Raw genomic sequence first — 22,712 nt, 5'->3', positions numbered from 1 at the left:
ATGGCACAATAAAGACCTTCTAAAAGGCAGTTTTTATCAGCCTATTAACTATACTATTTTTAAAATAGACCATGGCCACAGAATAGGTTAGATTTTCAGAGGTTTACCTGAAAATTTGCCCCTTAAGAAAATATTTAACATTTTAAGTTCTTTTGGAGGGAGACTGTCTATTTATTTTATGTTTGTATGGCACCTGGAGGAAAGAAGACCTCATCCTATGTGTCAACACTGTAGGAATAATTAATACAACTAGTAATATTTTAATTAGCATTGTGTTAATAGATTGATGAAAATATCTAGTTTGGTCTCAGAAATCTTACAGTTTAAGACACAACACTCTTCCCCCCCCCAAAAAAAAAAACATACTGCCCCATGGCATTTGCAAGAGCAAGACTGGGGGACCCACTTGACTGTATGGGTAAAAAATGCACCCCAATTTTACAGATCTCTGAAAAGCCTCACTGGGCTGTTTCTGAAAACATGAAGATAGTAACTGAGAGGCTGTCTTTTCCTTCAGTTGCAAAGGTATACACAGTGGGTAATTAAATTGCAATTAACTTCTAACCACCTTGTCTCTCAACAAAGTAATTCTCTCCTGTGGGGAAGGAGAAAGTAAATGGGATTTGGAGGTGTGGTGTACTTCTCTCCTGGATTTCCCAGAGGTGAGGAATGCCTACTCCAGCTGGAAAAATATAAACAGCTCCAATGAATCACAGAAGTTTGGACATCTTGCTTGGTTATTTGATGCCAGGTACCCGATAAAGAAGGCACTCACTAAACCCCCCCACACCTGCTATTTTTGGAGTAAGACAATGTATGAATAGTTGGTTAGAGAAGACAGGGCCTTTAATTAGCGTTTCTTTGTAGGGATTTACAATTTTAGGCTATGCAAATGGTGGCATTTAAATTTTCTGCCTGATCTCTCTTCACATTTTCATGTATATGAACTGTAAGAAAAACCTTGGGTGTCCTCTTTATCAGAGGGAGGTAAAAAAAAAGTCCTTGGAGTCATCCTCAGTGACAGAAGATAGAAATGGTAAATAAAGAAAAAGTTCGGGTTAAACTGCAAGAATTCTACAGTACATAACCATCCCAAAGGCATGAGAGCAACAGGGCATTTTCCAAATGTGACCTCTCCTGGTGGCAGTGAATTGATGGATGTCATGCTGAGAAATGGGACAATCTGAAGAGGAGGTATATGTTCTATTATTTTTTAATTAATAATGATCAGTTCAGCTGTGCGGGCAAAAGGATATGCCATAGAAGTAAACACAGTTGAGAGAAAAGCAGCTTTTTACTACAAATTTTCTAGCGCAAGAATCTTCTATGTCTATGCTATCACCATAATGCCTTGCCATTACTTAAAGACAGTTGGAACTGGTCAGGTCTCTGCACTGCAGGGGATGTCACCATAAGGAAAATCCCTCTTACAGCCAGAATGCCCCAAATCTGTGATACATTTTGCTGCGTGTTGCTTCAGTTTCATCTGAAACGGTACACCCATAAGATGATCAGAAAATCTGTTGTGGGAATGAAAAAAGCTGCTTTTCTGAAAAGACCTCCACATCTTCAATTGCTGCAGTGCCTGAAAGTTTTATTGATGTATTATTGGTTGCCTCTGGGCTTTATATTCTTTATTCATTTAATGTTGAGAGAGAATATGGACATTTTATGGATCAAAGACTCTAAGTTGCTCTCCAATGTGCCACTGTCAAAACAAAATGAAGACTCTCAAGCGTTGTGACATGTAATAGAGAATTAGGCATTTGGTGGGATAGGATGGGTCAGAATTTCAAAGTTTCCATTTCCAGTGGGCACCTTCCTGTGTTAAAATTAGTTTCATATTCAAAATATCCTCACAGAATGTGTCTCACAGATTATTCTTATTTTTAAGAAGCTTTCCATTGCTTTCAAGAACATTGCCAGTGCAGTCAGAAACTGGATCAGAATCAAGAGAACACCGATAAGAATTGGGGAAAGATTATGCATTTATTCATACCCATTGCATCAAGAATAAGGTATCCCCTACAAGGCAAACATTGTATATTTTATTTATAACAGCGGACCTGATCATCACACTACAAACAAGAAATGTAAGATATATTAGAACAGTTTCCTCACTGAAAAACAATGGAAAGTTAACAACACAGCTTGTTATTACAGCAAATAAAAACCAGATGACTCAAGGCTATTCCTTGTATGCTTCTTTTTGCTAAAGGAGTTTGTCAGGACATAGGAGGGGTGTTTGCAAGTGCAGTGAACAAAGACCATAAAAATGGACAACAAAGATAAACTTTGAAGATATCAAGGCTCTCAATCAGACATTCACTGCAAACCTGAGTGTACAAGACCAGAACAACAGCCACAGAGGTGCTGAGGCCTTTCAGCTACTGATGATTTTGTCTCTAAAGGAACACTTTGTTGAGGCTGTTGCCTGTAAGAACACATTTTAGTTAATCATGCATGCTGTAACTATTTATTGATATCAAAATAAAACTCTACTTTCACATGCTTATTGAAGCTTGTTATATGTTTGTGCAAAGCATTTGACACTGTCCCACATGACAACCTTGTCTCTAAATTGGAGAGACATGGATTTGACAGATGGACTGCTCAGTGGATAAGGAATTGTCTGGATGGTCACACCCAAAGAGTTACGGTCAACAGAGTTACGGTCAACAGCTTGATATCCAAGTGCAGAGCAGCGACAAGTGGCATTCCTCAGGGGTCAGTGTTGGGACCAGTGTTGTTTCACATCTCTGTCAGTGACATGGACAGTGGCATTGAGTGCTGCCTCAGCAAGTTTGCCAACACCGAGCTGTGTGATGTGGTTGACACGCTGGAGAGAAAGGATGCCATCCAGAGGGACCTGGACAGGCTGGAGAGGTGGGCCTGCGCAAACCTCATGAAGTTCAACAAGACCAAGTACAAGGTCCTACACATAGGTCAGGGCAATCCCATGCACAAACACAGTCTGGGCAAGGAGTAGACTGAGAGCAGACGTGCTTAGAAGGACTTGGGGGTATTGATGGATAGAAAACTGACTATAAGCCAACAACGTGTGCTTGCAGACCAGAAAGCCAACCATACCCCAGGCTGCATCATGAGCAGTGTGGCCATCAGGTCGAGGGAGGGGATTCTCCCCCTCTACTCTGATCTCATGAGACCCCACCAACTCTGGGGCCACCAACGTAAGAAGGACATGGACTTGCTTGAGTGGGTCCAGAGGAGGCCATGAAGATGAGGCTGAAGCACCTCCCATGTGAGGATAGGATGAGAGAGCTGGGGACATTCAACCTGGAGGAAAGAAGGCTCCAGGGAGACCTTAGAGCAACCTTCCAGTAATTAAAGGGGACTACAGGAAAGACAGAGAAGGACTCTTTATCAGGGAGTATAGGGATAGGATGAAGAGGGGTAACGGTTTTGAAGTGAGAGAGGATAGATTTAGATTATATAGAAGGAAGGAATTGTTCCCTGTGAGGGTGGTGAGGCACTGGCACAGGGTGCCCAGAGAAGCTGTGGCTGCCCCCTCCCTGGAAGCGTTCAAGGCCAGGTTGGACAGGGCTTTGAGTCTAGTGGAAGGTGTCCCTGCCCATGGCAGGGGAATTGGGACTGGATGATCTTTAAGGTCCCTTCCAACCCAAACCATTCCATGATTCTGTTCTATGATTCTATGAAGAATATAATGCCAAAGCATCCAGAATAAGGTATGGGACCCTTTTAAAATTTCATAACTAATTAAACATGGATTTATGGTACGTCTTGTTCAATTGCAGGAAAAACTGAGAAGGTACTGCAGAAAATGTAAATTATTCATATGAGTTCCTGGTTTCAATATAAAAAAGCAGAAGAGGTCCTGTAGAATGTAGCTATGCAAAATGATTTTGGTTGCCATTTATACCCTCTCTACTCTATTTCACAGCTCAACTTCTCCAACCAGCCTTCACCCGTCACAACACACCAACATGATTCAATCTTACCCCGTTCTTGACAATTCATAGTTCAGGGAAGAAAAAGAGCAACTGAAGAGTTTGTCTCATTGAGAAAACTGGGAGGAGGAAGTGCAAAAATTGCAACCATTAAAGCCTGCATAAGCACTCATTTACTTTTAAAAATCACATTTCCTTTTAGCAGAGGAAAGAATTTTTAATACATTACAGTGGTGACAAAAGATTAATATTTGATAAAATTCAAAAGTAAAATGTAAAGTGGTATAACACAAAAGGCATTTTTTTCTTGAATGTGTAGAGAATAACAACTGTCAGCAGCTAACATAAGTAGCCAGCTAAACCCAACCATCTGATTAAGCTAGGTTATGTCGCTCAAAGATTAGGGTCAAATAATATTGTAAAGCATCAGAGGTGATGAAGAGATGGACACAGCTTAATATACACAAACAGTAGGATGTCAGGTACAAGAAATGGAAGGTGCATGAAATTATAACATCAGAAAAAGAGATCAGATAAACGATGAAAAGAGGCACAGATATTAGGGATATGAAAATACATCACTGGCTTGATTCTCATTTGTGTTATGGAGCCTTTACTCCTTTCTGTTTGTTTAAAGTGGCTTTGATTGGGGGACAAAAAAAATATAAATAAAAAAAAAAAAAACAGCTTCCAAGAGTTTTTAAATGAAACATACAGCAAAACCATAACCTCACCAGTTATTGGCATGATCCCATCTGATTCAGTGCTGACAAGAATTTAAATATTTTTCTTCCATAAAATTACATTATTTAACACTAGAGCTGGTCAAATACAGAAAAAAAAAAGGAAGTATTCATATTCCAGAACCTATTTGGATTAACTAGGTATCTAATCTCTTCATTCATTATTCATACATATTCACCTGAACTCATTTTTATTTGCACAAATGGAGAATGTTTCAAAGACTTGTACTTGATGTGAAGACCCAGGGATGTGCATCAGCAGCTCTATGTAATCTATTCTAAACGCAAAACCATTATCATGTGTACTAGGTAACCAACCCCAAACTATACAGTGAAAAACAAAGATATAGCAGGAAAACAGCCCAGAAGAAACCACAAAATGAAATCAAATTGCCATGAATGATTTGGTAAATACCTACGATAAAGAAATACATTCACAGAAATTGAAAGCAATCTGCCAAATGATATACAAAGTGAAAAAAAGATTGATTTAACTGGATAATGTTATTGGTACCAATATAATCAAATTCTTGTTGAAAAGGTTTAGTTTGGGTTTTAGTTTGAGCTGTTTGAAACTTGAGTGCTTTAAAATTGCAGACAATTACATTGGTTTTGTCACAGGAATAGGTGTGTTTCAAAGTTGCTTTTAAAAACTAAACCCAAGTGAAAGAATAATCATGTCACTTAACTGAAAATATTAGATGCAACCAAAGAAATGGTACAAAGAGAACAGAAGGCCTCCCTTCTATACTATCTTGCAGTGGTAAATCTGAATACCAGATGTGTTAATACACAAGTCAGTAAGTAGAAATTTGTTACACTCGTGCTACCCTGACAGAACCTCCCTTAAAAAGGAGGGAAATGGAAAACTGTTTTCATCCCAACTTCCTTATATGAATCTCACTGTCAACTGAGTATCAACTGCTAATGAAAGGTTCCTTCAGACTGCCTTGTACTTTACTCTGAATCAAAGTATCATGACTGCTTTCACCTGCTCCTGCCAGGATAATCATCTGAAAGTTGATCAAACATATCTGAACCAGTACAAGAGCAATAACTGATGGAGACGGATGCTGTCAGCTAGGAAGATGTCTTCACGCGCTATTTGTTCAGCACTTGTCACCTTGGGATCGCAGTACCTCTGTGTGCACTTTTCTTTTTTATTATGACAACACTGCAGTCCAGTAGCTTTCATTCCTGAAAGCTTGATGAAAATAAGTGATGATTTTTTGAAATATGAGAAGAAGCCGCTTATCTTTGGAAAGATGTTTTCTTTGATGCTGGTGTAAAAATGCATGGAATGCATCTAAACTCAATTAAGGAATATTTGTAGTATCACTTAACATCTTACAAATGCTTCCTGGCTAATTGTAAAGAGAAGTGACATCTTCTTTGAACAGAAGAAATAAAAGGGATCCATATTAAAACATATTTCTTGTGGGAATATAGTCTGGGAAATTTCTTCCCAGCAGAGAAAAGTTTTAGGGCTGCCAACAAAATATAACATTATGTAACATCATGTCATTGCTTAAAGGTTGGATGCAGGATACTGTTCATTACCCAAGTCAAATCCATCTGAAGGTACTGGACAGATTGCAAAGACATCAAAGAAAATTTCTGTATTTTATTTAAGAATGTTACTACCTAGAAACACCATTCCTTAGCTCACTTGTACTGCACAAATTTTCCCACTTCCCAGTGAAAACACATTGAAGCATTTTCCCACTCTTGGAGTCTTAGAGTTTGATACTCAAGAAAATTTGCTGGTTTTCAGAGGTGGCTTCCAATTAATTTAATTAATTTAAGAGTTTCATTAGGGCAGATAAACAGGAACATAGTGGCAAAGATCTGAGAAAGAACAGAGTGTGTTAGTAAGTCATACTTCTGAGATGCCCAAGTCTTAAGGAATACAGACCATGTCACTTCTAAGTTGGCTATTCCAATCTACAGTAGGTCATAAGATGCTGCAAGGCACTGTCACTATCTTATTATTGGAGTGTTTTACATCTCTAAAGTCATTAACAAAAAATCACCGTCTTCCCATTCTGAATATTCACATCAGTATCTCCAGGAAACACACTGGTGGTCATACTTCAGCTCCTAATATCTCATGGTCCAGATTCTCATAGCCCAAACTCCATCAAAATCCTAACTCTTGCTGTTTGTTGCCTTTAAGCTTTCAAGGATTCCTGAGCAAAAGAAAGCATCAACTAAGTGGAGGTTAGGCTGTGTCAATCATGGATCTCCGTGTCTAGATCCATACCATGTCTCTCCAGGGCTGCTGGTTTTAACACAATCTTGGGGGAAGAAGGAAGGGATAGTACAGTGTAACACATAGTGTTTTCTCCCCCTACTTGTGCCAATACTACTTATTCAGCTAAGACTAAACAAAATACCTCAATCTCCAGGAAAGTAATTCTTAAGAGTTCTCCAAGCACTAAATAAAAAGGTAACAGAAGTTAAATAGTTTGGTTTGTTTTGTTTTTTTTTAATACAGTAGAACAAGGAAAAGTGAACATCAAAACACTCCATGCTTCTGAACTTCAAATCTCAGCTGTGTTCTTTCACTTATGTGGATGATACAAATGTGACATAAACAAGCTCTTTAAAGAATTATAGTAGGTAAGTGCAACAGAAAAAAAGTGAAATATAAGAAAATTCTTTGACTCTTCTAAAAATGCTTACAAAGGAAGGGTTTGTATTTATTCAGCCAGCACTAGGATAAGGTCAAAGGTGACAGATGAGGAATTAAGCAGCAACCTGACAACATCAGCATTATGAAATACTATTCACAATGACAAAGTGTCAGCTGTCCTTGATTAACATTCAAGAATAGTAATGGAATTATTAGTGTACTGCGGACAATCTTCTCCACTGCACTCTTCCACATTAGTGAAACGTGGTCAGTAATGAGATGAGTGGAATTTATGCTGGCAAACCACTAGTCAAACTGAACGTGCACTAGCACATTATCTGCACCCCTGTCACTGCCATGCAGAAAGCCATGCACAAGCTATCCTTCATGAAGTTAGATCAAATACTCATGCTATGTACCCACCAGGTATTTGCCAGACTTCCTGGGAGGGATTTACAACACATACTCCCAGGACAATATTGTTAGTACTGGCTACTATCTGCTTTTTGTACAAAGGCTACAAGCTGTTGACCAAAGGCTATTGTATCATGAGATAAATGACTTCCTGGAATTCCCAGGATAAAGGCACTGGGAGATAATGCAATACATAATGACCTCAGGTGGCCTTTAGACTAAGTCTAAGCTTCCATAAGCAGGAAAAACTGCAATTTCCTACACTGTTTATTGAATGGGGACATATTTTGGTTGTTTCCAAGCAGTCTGCCTTTAGCATCAAGGAAAGAGCAGATTGGTGGAGTTTGGAATTTTAAGTCTCAGATCCTTCTAAGGTTTTATTGCAAAATAAAGCATATATATGCAAGGAGTCCTCTATTGACTTGTTCTTCCTGACAGAAGCTGGCAAGGTAACTAGTGAACACGCTAAACTGTATGAAGAAAAACCTTGTACATTTTTTTCCAATTCAGTTTTTCAAATTGTTTTGTTTTCTTTGCAGTGTTTATTCATGAAGATTTATCGGAAGCATCCACTTTTGCACTTTACTCAATTGACGCTCTAAGTGTTCCACCCTCTGAACATCCAGGCCTTTTAATTTTGTTGTGTTATCTGAGTGACTGAGGATGAAAAGACCTGCCCCCCTGCAGGTTTTGGGTCATCATGAGCAAAATATTCTAGGTCACTTTGGTGTTCAAGCCAAAATCCAAATGCCTTGATACCTAATAAATACTTTATGGGTATACTTTAGGTATTGTACACTGCCTTGGCAAAAGCATATTACATTGCATTTACATGTAATGAAGGAACAAATAGATTCCTTCCACATGGAGCTCTGACTTCTAATTATAAACTGTATCTGTGTGGGAGATCAATAACCAGATCTCTCTGCTTTCTTTTTTCTTCCATTCTTCCAATTCCTTCATCCATGTAAGTTTTTCCTTCTGTAGTGCCTCTTTTTCCCATTCTTCTTGAAAAAAATGCTCAAATGCTTTCAACACAAGAATATGCCATAAAAAATATCAAAATCCTTGAAAATAGGCGATATTACTTAATGGTGGGATGAAAAAGAACAAAAATCAGTGGGATGCAATCATAAATAATTGATACACAGAATGGCAAAAATATATATAGCCCATATATATGAACTATAGCCAGTGTAGATCTAATAAACATTGATATCAAACAGATTTGGATATAATTTGTCTGAGATTTAAGAAGGCTTTTTGATACCCTAATCTACAGGTTAAACACCCCCAGCACAGGGGAGGATGTGTTCATTGGACAAAGAAAGAAGGCCCTTGTGAATGGAAAAGTGTAAGGCAAAGGGAAGTGATTAGCAGGTCACCACAAGGATCGGTATGAGGACTGTTTCTGCTTACATCAGACATAACATAAAATAAGAACACAAAGCACGGCAGAAGATTTTAGCAATAATTAAAATAAAGGATGGACAAGTACTAGGTTTGGTGTCAATAATTTTGCAAGTGATCTGAACAAACTAGGAAAGCATATGGGAAAACCGTTGGCTTCCTTATTGTAACCTGCAGAAGTGCAGGTTAAAGAGACTTTTACAACAGTAAAAATCAATAAAACAAAAAATTTTATATGCTACAGAATTTAACAAGAACGCTACACCTGATGAGCAAGCACAGTTTTATCAGTTTATTCTCTCCTGACTGCTTCTGTTTCAGTCCTCAGCAACAATTAAAGAGAATTATATCAGTAACAAAAATACATGCAAATCCCAATATTTACGTGCAATGAAAAATCTCCATCTTCAGTTGAGCTTCTCAATGGGTATAAGAAAAATTACCTACAAAATTGCCTTGGTATACAAAGCAAATTACAAGATAAGATTGCCTTCACTGGTGCAGGGATCAGTCCTTTATTTGTAAAAAATTTTATGGGCCTTATCAACAAAAAGTTTTCACATATCTGAAAATAATATCACTATAGATAACACTGCCTCTTAGAATTATTAATTTGAAAATGGTTTGAGAAACTGAGGTTTTGTTCAGAGATTTTGGAAACAAAAGCATACACAATATTTGAATAATAAAATTATTTGGGATGCCTACAAGCTTCAGTTGCGTCACCTCTAAAGATATACCACTGAATAAACTGTCACAGCCCACCATTGAAAGCTCTTAGCAAACACTATACAAGCAATATACTTCAGACATTGATCTCCCTAACTCACTCTCATTGCAGGTAACCTGTCATGATGCCACAGTGTCAAACCTGGAAGTGAATCTTACCTACATTCAGATGTTTAAGTATATATTAAACGAACTGGCTGGCTCACAAACTGGAAGTTAAGCACACCCTCAAGCATTTTTTCAGATAAAGTCCTGAGTGACAACGCACTCATTACATACAAAATGTCAGGTTTAAGCAAACTAAAAGCATGGCCCTAAGAAGAGTTTTAGCATAACAAAATCTGACCATTTCGTATTCCACAATTGAAGTATGGATACAGACATGACTTGAACTGCTTTGCTTTCTACCCAGATGATGATGGTCTTGGTCACTGGCTGCTTTTTACTAGTCCCTTCAGGATGAACAATCTAATGGGGTAAAAGTATGAGATTTCCTAGGGAATCTTCTAAGGTTCAATTCTTTCACTTACTTTCTCTGCATCTGTTTTGTTCTAGTACAGATCGCCAATTTAAATCCTCTTCCAATTCACTGAACATAAGCAAATAAACAAGCCAAATTTTTTCCTCTAGCAATAGGTTTAAGAAGAGTATTATATCACTTTTCCTAAATATTTACCTAAATATAGAAATTCGTAATTTAAAACCCACATCACAGTAATAATATCCTTAACAATAACAGCGTTATTCCTTAGTAGCTGGAAAGAAAGACCACCTTTGAGAGACCAGTAAGCAAGAATGACATTAACTTGACCTACAAGAAATGCTATTATTGGAAGCACTAAGAATACAACGTGTACAAAGTGAAAATGAGCAATAAACAAAATTTCAAGTTAAATACATTTAAAAGTGAAGCACACTGACACAAACAAAAAAAGATGGATAGTCTTCAGTTTAGAAAGCGAACACTTTTTTATATTAGTACAGGAATTTTGGGGAAACTCATCACCTTATACTTGTTCTAGCAGTAGCCTTAAACAATATAGAAGTCACCTTTGGATTTCAAACTGCTATTTTAAAAAAAAAACAAAAAACAAAAAACAAAAACATAAAAAGGCTTTTGATGATGTCAGAGGAAAACAAATTTACTTGTGGAACAGAACTAAAAAGGACTGGAGTAAATCAAAATATGTATTTCTGAGAGTGTTAGGAGGCACTACAAAAGTAATAAAAAAAAAATTCTCACTGCCAGAAGATTACAGTTTACAGTAGAGAATGCATTGTCTGCAGAGGCCAGTGTTCTTAAACAAGGCTGTCTCAGTCTTCCCATTCAAAGACCATGTTTCTAGGAGTTCACAGCTTCCTCAAACTGTAACAGTTTGGGCTGAATGTTTTGAAAATAGCTCTGAGAAATGTTGACCTAAAACAATCCTGCTTTTTCTCAGGGATGAGAGGATGAATAAATTGCTCACCCGATTTCACCACTCCCCCACTCTTTTTTTTTTTTTTTTTAATAAAAAATATTTTTTACAGCTGTTTGGTGGAAATGCTACAGCTCTCTCCATGACTCAGATCAGGATTTGGAAACACGGCATAGCAGTTGCCATAGTGTCAATATTCTGTTGTTCTTGTGAAAATGTCCACAAATTCAGCCAAGTTACAAGTTCTACAAATCTGCCCACACAGACTGAGTGGAAATCTTGACTGTAGCACAGAAGTAAGCTCAACCCACTTAAACCTGTTGGGCCAGCTGGGGTGTGTACCCCATGTCCTCCCAAACTGCAGGTCGATCCCCTGGCAGAGCTTTGCAAGCCTTTCCGCCTGTGTGCAGCCACCAGGCCCAGTGCCTAGGAATGAAAGCAGTAAATTTTCTCCCTCCTGTGCTTTTTATTGACTCCATCTGTTATCCTTCCTCTCCTCAGTCATAGTTACAAAGGAATATTGCAAATTATCACAGTGAAATGAGGATCAGGAAGAAAAGCTTGGGGATGATTGGATAAAGCAGCTCGATCACAAAGTACAAAGCTGAAGCTGGGTCACATAATGAAGAAAAACAAATGGCAGCAGACTGTCCAGCGCGTCCAAGGATTTTGGCCTTGCCAGTGTCTCAGGCAATCAGTATGTTTCTAGGTGCAGCTTTACAGCCACCTTTCCAACAATTCTGAAGTTTTATTTCCCCTCTACAGGATGCCATTATAAATATTAAGGCTGAAAAAAAAAGAAAACAACCCAGCACTCTGAAATCCCTCTGCAACTTTACTTAAGCACCTTGGTAGTTTTTAACTTTTAGATGTTCATCCACACAAAGCCAACTCATTCAGTGTGCCAAGAGGCCAATAGTCTGGAAAACCATCACAGCTATGCAGGAAATGAGACTGCCATCTTTAAGAGCCTCTCTCATTTATACCAGGAGTTGAAAGACAGGCAGTGCATGAGGAAAAGAAAAAACATGGGTTTAAGGTTAAAAAATGTCATCCTCAAGTATTGGTGTCTGCTCAGCTTTGACCACAGCCTATATGATGCTGAAAAGATCACCCTGAACTTTTCACTGCTGAACTCTGACTGCCTGGCCCTTACTTTCTGAAAATCCAGATTTTCTGAGATCACAGAATCTGATTTATGAAAGGGCTAAGAATTCACAACTGCAGGAGTCAGCTACACATCTGTTTTTGCTACAAGAAATGCAAAGTATTCCAAAATCTCAAACTGGATTGATAAAATTAGTGATTGCTTTTACCTTGCATTTCACCATTTTTTTCTGTCCCTGTGTGTTAAATAGCAAAAATACATTAAACAGTGATTAATCAAAGGATTAATAAACTACCCTCTTATGGCAACGCTATAGAAAGGTACTTGAGGATTCGATAATCACGCATTCAATGCTGGACAGAATAGTGTGCAGCAAATAACTCAGTGGCATACACTAAGCAATTCAGATTAAAAGAAACATTTCATAAAGCTCCTATTCAGTGATGTCTATTGTATATGTTAAAGGCACAGACGTCTCATAGAAAAAAAGTAGCTATGCAATCATGTAATTTAATATCCCTGTCAGGATGTGGATGAACAATTGGAAAAATTACCAGAATTAAGTTTGCCTATGTATTTTCTGTTTTCTCTACACTTGACTTTACAACCTTAACACTCTTGCAACAAAGCATATGACATACTGGCTTACCAAAAGCAATTTTTCCACTTTTGAGTATTTCCATGTCAGGGATTTGTAAACACCTTTTTGTATTAAAAATTGGGAACTTTACAAAGTCACTGAACTTTATATTCAAAAATATTAGTTCATTATACATTTCTAGTAACTGAACCCACCTTTCAAAAATACGTGAAAATGCTATCATTTATCATGTAAGGGTATAAAACCACGTTCAGTGACCCATTTAGGAGCATATGGGGGTAGAGGCCAGGAATCTGAAACTATCCACTTTAAAATGTCCCCCTTCTTTAACTTGAATCAATTAAGGAAATGGCTTGCCATTAAACTATGGCTCTCCCACACACCATTTAAATACACACTTGACTCCCATTGAAATGGTCAGTTCAACTTAAATTAGATTGAACTGTGCATAAACAAAAGGCTACTGGAGAGCACAAAACTCCCATAGCACCCTCTACTGATAAAGAGGGAATGGGATTAACATTCATACAGAGCAATTCCACAGAGCAGGCAAAGCAACAGAGAAAAGTGAAAATGGGTTTTCATTGCAGTTCAGAATTTAAGCTGCTGCTTTATAAAGGGACCCTTTCAAGACATTTACACTCAAAGGCCCAATCCTGTAGTCCTTATTCTGGCAAAATTCCAGCTGAAGTCAATGGGAATATTGCCTGTGTAAGGACTATTCAAAATTAGTCAAACTGTCTGAATATCATTCAATCAGCTCTAATCACTGCATTGAGAATAAAGGCCGTAATTTTGGCATTTTTTGTCACTTTAAATTCTTCAACAAATACTTGCATTATTCTCTGTAAATCATCTTGCCAAGCAGTATTTGTCAAATAATTGGACAATTTTTTTCCATCAACCATTGAATAAATTATGAATAACAAGCACTGATTTAACCATGTGACTCCCATCAGTCAATTCTTAAGTTTCCTATGAAGGGCTTAACTGGGGGTTTTATTGGTGGCTTAAACATTAGACAAAATCTCATTCAACAAGAACTACTCAGCTACCTTTCCACCAGTATTAACAGCGTAAAGACTAAACCTAAATTGTGACTTACTTTTTTAATTGTATGGACTACCATAAATGTTAGCATATTTTTTTGACAGAATTTCTGATTTTAGTCACTCTTCCAAATACAAAGTATAATCTTTAGGGAAAAAAAAAAAAAACAAAACTCTACTTAGGAGAGATTATATATGTCAAGAGACTTAATAACATTTATTAGATTAACAGATATGCTTGGAATAAATATTTTTTTTCCTCTCAGGTGCATAAGCCTCACACAGGCACAATAGCTACAACACTACCATGTTATTAGTAACAGCATTTTTGTCTCCTATACAAGAAATCTTTCACTGGTTCTTCCACCTTTGAAATAAACTCTAATCAGAAATATCAGGGTCATTAGGAAATTTTTAAGGGAGGATGAAGATGCAGTTTTACTATTTTTTAACTCTATTTTAATAAGAAATTAAAATAGAAATTAAATAGGCATTTAAAATAGAAATTCAAAATTTCTATAAAAAAATTAATAGGGAGAAAATTAATTTAAAATTAGAAATACTAGGATATCAGAGTGCACCAACCACCCGGTGACCAGTCTCTAAAATGCTAAGTGAATTCTGTTTTAGAAGAAAAAATAATCCTTTGATGTTCAATACAGTCCTAAGAGAAAAACCCTGAATTTATCTGAACATGTATAGTAGCCATAGCTACTATTACTAGAAACAAATTACTGTGGATACTAATGATCTCATCTGAAATTGTTCTTCAGAAACACCTATTCCCCCAAAATGACTTATACCCTGTCAAGCTGGATAAGCCCACAAGGTAATGACAGCCATAAGCAAGGCCAAGCAAATGTATAGCCAGGGTCTAAGGTATCCCTCTCCTCCTCTCCTTTCTTAGATGAGCACACTGACTCCTTGAACGACTTTCCACTCAAGCCAAAGCAAAAATAATAATAATAATAATGTGAGGAGGCAAGGGCAAATGAGAAGTTGATCAATAAAGTTTGTGATGAAAGTTTATAAAGCAATGGTGATTGGTAAAAAAAAATTGAAATCTTTACAGGGAAAAAAATAATTATAGAAAGAATTACTACTCTATGTAGTAGCTTGCTCCATCAAAGCAATATGGATTCCCTCTCTCTGTCCCCAGTGTGAATGGATCTACATGCATGTTTTCTGGTATCTTATTAACTCACACTAACTTTGAGTTTCCCTCTCATTAATTCACCTTTTATTTCAGGTAGTATCAGGAAGTGCAATTAGCTGCATCAAGCACATCTTCACTATGCAAATTATTTAGCTGGTAACTGTGATTATAATTAAGTGGTTTAACACCACTTTATTACGTCTTTTCAGTTGCTTACAACCTTGCCAAACTTCAATTGTTTTCCATGCAAGTTTTCTGTCTCAGGAAGAATATTTTCTGGAAAGTTTCTGTAAAAACCTTTTATGTAAGTGGTAAAACTGTTTCATCTACATTCAAAAACTTGTGCCTTTCACTGATCTTGTTGGTGTGACAACTGCAATAAAGAGATAAAATTTGGGCATGTCCTATATATCTCAAGAGAGTTGTCAGAGTTGGCTGATATAAAGCCTCAATCTAATGCTAACATCTTCCATCCTCCCAGAGCTCTGAAAAGAAAACCACATTGACCATATTTTAATCCCAGCAGTTGACTGTTCCTTATTCTTGTCCTAAAATTATACCCAGGACTTTTTCTGCAACCAGGGAATACCAGAGTAAGCACAGGCACCGAGGTCACAAAAGCTACAGCTTTCAATCTTACGCTGCAGCATAGGATCTGTGGATAAACATCTGGGTGATACAACCCAGTCAGTTTAACAACACTGCCAAGACTGCCTTAAACTCAGTGTGGACCAACCACCTAAGTGTTAACTCAGTTTTCCAGAAAGATTTTACAGCTCCCACTAACCTGTATGTTGCAGAGACTTAGAGACAGGAGGTGATTTCCCCACCTTAATTTGGGCATGACAGCAAATGAGCAGGCACATCTTGACAGAAGTATAGGCATTCGAGCTGCCTCCCATGCTCTCACTGCTCCCCTTTATACTCTGTGGTGAAAAGGCAGAATAGTTAAAAAATCCTCCCTGATACCGGTGGAGTATAGAATAGGAACTGGAACAAGGTAGGAGAAAGGGCTACACTGGAGCAGGCTGGGATAAGACAGGAGAAATCTGCATTCTACAGCAAACTTTGCATTGACCGTAAAAACTGATCCTAACCAAAACTCAAAAAAGAATGAATCTCTAAAGACACATGTAATGCTAATTCTGGCACTTCCTAAACTTTACAGCCTTGCTTTTGTAATTATGTTGGTCTTTTACTGTAGGTCTCTGCTATAATTGCCCTGGCTTTTCATATCAAAAAGACATTGGGGTAGATTCTCTGCTGGTGTAAATTGGCGCAGTGCCATTGATTCTAGTGGAAACGTGCCAATTTTCATCAGCTGCAAATCTGGACCATTCTTGTTAATTTACTTGTAAAGAAGCTCCCCACATGCCTCTAATCATTTCTATTTTCCCCCTTGACCTTTCCTGTGTTTGAGGTTGGGCTTTTATCTTAGAAATGTAGTGATAAAATGCTTTATTTTGTTTCATCAGCAAATTGGGATGTCGTTAGTCACCACTTTAGCCTGTCCTCCAAACACAGATTCACAATAGGGTGCTGCACAAAAAGCTTTGCAACAGTGCTGTCCCCGGCTGCTGCACCTCCGTGGTTTGGCAGGAAGGGAAGCACACAGCCCAGCTTGCGCGGTGCCTCAGGTGACGCGACCTGCTTGCTGTGCTGCCTCAGAACTGGAGGCGGCACGTGCTTGGTCTCGATGGCAATTTAAACACATCCACAGCGATCCCTGGACATTCTACCGATTTCTTTTTCTGATGAAATCTTGTGCTTTCTATCGCCAACCTAGTGTTTCCCCATGTTGCCTTTATTTGTGTCACCTTAATTATCAAGTTCTTTTTCTATAATTAGCTGTGTTACTAGCTACTGTCTGAAAATCTCGTCTAGTATTTTTTGTGGAACTCATGTCTTTTTGATAAAACCATATATGCATTTGTATTTCCAACCTCCATTAAATTGTTAACCTTTAAAATATACTATAAAGCTGGAGCAGCAAGATATACTGTTGCAACAGTCACAGTTATTTTTCCTTAGAATTATACTCCATCCAGGCTCTTTATAGTTTTTTTATCTTTAATGATTTTATCAAGTAAGTTTTCTGACACCAAAGAGAGCTTCACCATTTTAATTCCTGGAACCATTCTCAGAACCATTCCCCCAAAACAATTTTGTATGAAGCTTGCTACCTTCAGTTTTTCTCTATTGTATCACATTTTGCTGATTAATTACCTAAGTTTTAATAGGAATTCAGTTAGCAATTCTTTAGCTCCTTCAGATTCCTTGGATGAATGCCACATGTTCTACTTTCACTGTCATTTAATTCCATGGGCTGTTGCAAACCCTGTATATACATCACTGGTTTTGGCAACACTTGCTCTTTGTAAATAGCAAATGTTAGGGCAGGTAGTTTCTTATGATCTGCTCTGCTGAAGTTCTAAGCAACCAAAATACTTTGTTTCTGCATAAGCTCTTTGTCTTTTCAGTTTGTTCCCTTTGTGCCCTGGTGTCTTCTCATGCATTTCCAGCACATTATCACTATAACTCTAAACATTCTTCAGATTTCCTCTAACTTATTTGAGATTAAATACACTTGTATTACAGGAATGTGGCTTTGAAATAATAATAAAAACCTTTTATTTAAAATACACACCAAAAGTTGCATTCCAAGTTTTAGATGTGCTACAAACCTTCGGTTTAGTTTTTATCGTGTTGTATATCATAATTTGACATGACATTGAATGATGTCATCTACCTCTACTTACACTCTTTAAAATCCCACTGGAGAAGAAAACAGTCTTTGCTTTGTGCTATTTACTATCATACTTATTCAAGGTAGTATTTAGCCCAGATATTCTCTCATGGTCTCATACACTCATCACTTTTCTTGCCTGAAAAAAAACTATAGAATTTATAGAACAGCCTCCCACTTCCACATCCCAATCTGTCTTTCCTACACAGTATACAGAAATGAGTTATTGTACTTCATTGATTTTTTTTCATGACCACCATATTTCACAAGTGATAACTTATATCTATATTATCTTGATGCCAGATATTAAGCTATACCCAGAGTTTCCTTTAAGCTTCTTATATTAGTATTTGCAAGTTCTATTACTTTATTGAAATATTTCTCTCCAGAGGTGCCTTTTCACCTTTCCTGAACCACTGCCGTAGTTGCCTACCATATCTCCTATTCATGGGTGTATTTTGCAAATGTGAGAGGTCTGAACAGCGTGTAAGAAATGGGACATTTTCATCTGAAAATACCAAGAGGAGAAAAGCAAAATTATGCAAAAATACTCCTTCTTGTGAAGAATGCTTTTTGCTGCATACACTTTTGTTCTATCAGGGAACATGTAATACTAAGCAAGAATAAGAAATATTTTTGCTCTGTATGAGTTGTTGATGAAACAAAGAACAGAATACTGTATTGTTCAGGTATCTTAATTTTTTTAAGTTGAAAATGTATAATGCACAGAGTGGAAAAAAGACAGGAAAATATTCCAGGCCTGGGCAAATGTCTCAAGAGTGGTCTGACAAACCAAATCTATTCAAATTAGCAACCAAAATTGAGGGCTGACTTGATGACATTGTTAATGTATCTTTTCAAGAAGAAAATACCAGTTAATAAAGAGCTCTTCAGCCTAGCTGAGAAAGGCATAAAAAGAGCAAATGGCTAGAAGCTGATGCCAGACAAATTCAAATGAGTTATAATAAAGAGTAACAGTCATGATAATTAACCACTTGAACAAACAACCTCCTTGAAGTTATAAAATTTTTAGATGAAAACTGAATAGCTTTCTTAAAGATATGATTTAAACAAATAGTTTAGGTTCTAAACTTTGCTAACTACATAAAATTCCTTTCACAATCTTAGAAGGACAGACTAGATAATCAAATTGTGCCTCAAACCTGAAAGTTTTGACATGTGGCAAGACATAACTTTCAGAATAACATAACCATTCAGAATAACTGCTTGTTTATTATAATTGTCTTTTTTGCATTCTCTTAAAATGGTAATTTTGTGACACATTTTTCTAATGATCTGTCTTGTTACACAGAAGGTTAATTTCCCTACATACAGGTGAAAGTTGAATTTCTAAAAAACCCACCCTTGTTTCAAATAGCATTTAACATAAAAAGAGAAAGAGAGAGATGGAGAGAGACACAAACGCCAGTGCTGGAAGTATTAAAAGCACGCTCTGAAAACCTCTGTGATGACAGTTTGAAGAAAGCAGCTTTTATGTGCCACTGAGCCCACCTCTACAATGTCTTTTAAATGCAACTGTTTACCTAGAAAATATAAGCAAGGGCCAGAATCTGGACTAGAAGAGGGACCTTTTGATTGCAGACACTGAACTGAATCCTTACCTAATAAATTGTTCCACACCTTTGTCTGAAACAAGAAAAGCAAAGGTCTGCATTTTCTCACAAGAATGCACAAGCCCCCTCTAAAGCAATATGGTTTTCTACATCTAAGTCTCAGTATTTGTTGACTTAAAGAGTTTGTATGAATGACAATGCACATCACTGGTTTGTTACTTCTGTCATCTGTGCTACTGAGTGTACCTTGCCTCAGATCAAAGTTGAAAGCTTCTTAAAAGATACACAAACCACAATGTGACAAATAGCATGCTTTGTTTGACACAGCAAACAAGAAATTACTTTCATCAACACAGGAAAAGAATCCTGTGTTTTCAGTACTAATTCTGAAGACTGCAGTGATGGAACCAGAGCTTTACTTCATCTTCAAGGAATGAGGACCTCTCCAAAGACAAACAGAGAGGACGAAACAATATCAGTGCATTAAATGCTGACAATGGTATGAATTTGAGGCTTGTACTCTACAGTACATCTGTAGAAAATTCACCCTTTACATAATTAAACAGATTTCCCACAAAGTGGAAAATGTCTCCATTAAGCAAATATTAATCTAACCGGAAATTACAGATTAGAACATACACAGCACTTCACAGATACATCCAAATCTAAATATTCATACATCTACAGCATTATACAACCTAGTACCATACACAGGCATCAGAAATATTGCAAACCAGATGGTTTGGGTTTGTTCTTTTTACAGTAACACTACCTAAGTAATTTCCAATGCATTCTTATAAATTATTTGAAAGTTTTGACAAATATAAAGCATTTCAGATCTATAAATCCTTACTAATTTGTGCACTAATAAAGTAAAAAAAAAAATTCACTATGACATATGCTCAATAAAGATCAATGGCCGTGCATGAAAACACATTTGGCTTGGAATCTAATTTGTTCTAAAAATGTACATATACAAATTTCCTTTTAAATGAAGTTTTTCCTTCCCAAGAAGGAAATAATATTTACTTAAAAGATTTTTAATTCAACTATAAACCAGTGACAGCTTTTTCAGTGACTTGAAAGGGCTTTAAATGGGACCTCATAACATCTCTACTACCCTTAGAAAATAAAACTGTGCAGCTTTCCTACCGAGTTAGAAGTACATGCCTGAAAATTAGCAGAAACTGAAAGAAAATGCAAACAGTAAACAAATAACACAACAATGAAAAAATATAGTATGTGTGTGTACACATATGTATAAACAAATATGTATATATTTAATATCTATATGAACAAATAGCAAATGAGATAGAATATTTTTAAACTCCTGAGAAGAAAGAGCAGACACTGTGTTTTTATAATTAAGGATGTCTGACCCAGTTCTCTTAAAAAAAACTTTTAACTGGGCAACTACAAAGCTCTGCAACACGGTGTTCCTTGCTGAGTCAAAGACATGGCTCACATGTGCAGATTTGCCAAAACCTGCCTTCCTCAGTCAGCAGAAATATTTCAAGCTGGAATTCCTCGTTAACACAGTCAGGCTCAGCTCTCATCATTTATGACAGCAGTGCACTTGATTCTTAGAAGAGTTATTGGCTTGTACACTTTCAGCAGCATAAATGTCCTTATTTCCAGTGGGAAAAAAATCTATATTTTTACATATGCAAAGGCCATTGAACATCCTATTCTCTGTCCACACTCTGGAGCTTGGTTTGGAGACAGTAACACAACCCAACATCACTGTAACAATACTACGTAAACACCCTTCAAGGGCTAAGCTTACGAAATGTACAGCACTCACCACTCGTGCTGTTTACAGCACAGACTTTACTTATTGTATCAATATACATTTTTATAACATGTTCTTTTAAAACCACCATTCAGCTGTTGATCAATTTGAAGTAACCTCTACAAAAGTACTGCATTCCTTTCAAATACATTAATATTTTTATTACACTCCTCTAACATCACAAAGTGTAAAAACATATTACAGACAATATCGTGGTATAAAGACCCACTTTCAGTGAAGCTCATTACAGTTGCTATACTAGAAAGTTTGCTTCAAACGTTTGCCCTAGCACTGCTGTTTCTGTATAAAATTTATTCAACCCACACAATTTATGAGCTCTTCCTGAAAGTTACTCTCCTGCCATTGATGACAGCAGGCCACCTGCCTCTGCTAATTAGCAGTACCAAGCTCAGTTGCAGCTCTACAAGAAGAAAATGGATTGGCTCTTAGGCTTGTACATTTTGTTCTAGAAGACCAGAAGCTGTTGAATCTCTGTCTTACTCTTTCAAAAAGACTTTAAAACTTACTACACTGTATGGCACCTCAGATGAGTGCTGCTAACCTGTGGCTACAATTCTCATTTTTCCTTAATCTTAAAAATAATTATGTAAAGATCAACCATTCTAGACAGATCCATAGACTCAGCACTATTTAAACACACAATTAACATTTTTAAATTATATATATGGATAAAACCAGGTATCATTAGTCACTTATTAGTCACCTTCAAAACAGGCAGCGTGTTCATTATGTTAATGTCCTTGGAGTGTTTTAAGCAACCTTTTGCATTTGAAGTGGAGGCTCTTGGTAAGAGGTGGCACTTAATAAGAAATGACAATTACTGAGGCATGGTACTCTCCAGAAGACTGCAGTATGAATTTTAATTTCTTCCTGGCCATGTATTAGCAAAGGCTAATACAGTCATTTTAGTTTAGAAGCAGTAGGAAGTACAGTAAAAGTAAAACCCAAAATAAGAGACAACACTAATCTTCTCTGAGTTTCAATTAAGGCCCAGCACCTCTGGATTAAAGGCTTATTTTAATGAAAAGCCTTAATTAACCATACATGTGTATAGGATCACCTTAATGAGGTATGACAGAAGTAGAAGAGACAGCAAACATTATTTTAAAAGCAGCTTATTAGCAACTTGAAACTCAGTTAAGGATTCCTAAAAAATAGACAAACAAACAAACAAAAAGTAATGCAATACTGAAAAGATACAAGAATGCTGGACCAAGTTCAAGCATAAAACAGTGAAACCAAAAGAGGTATTAGAGGTATTTTTAAGTATCTTTACATTCAAATTGATGCGTATTAATGATTTTTCTACACATCAGTGGGTTTATTTTTGCAAATGTTACAGCCTTTACACTTTCATTTAAATTTTAGACAGCAGAAAATCAAGTTT

Source organism: Tyto alba, unplaced genomic scaffold (assembly GCF_018691265.1).
Source record: "Tyto alba isolate M040663 unplaced genomic scaffold, T.alba_DEE_v4.0 Super-Scaffold_38, whole genome shotgun sequence".
NCBI classification, from domain to species: domain Eukaryota; kingdom Metazoa; phylum Chordata; class Aves; order Strigiformes; family Tytonidae; genus Tyto; species Tyto alba.
Note: the sequence above shows the minus strand (reverse complement) of the source record.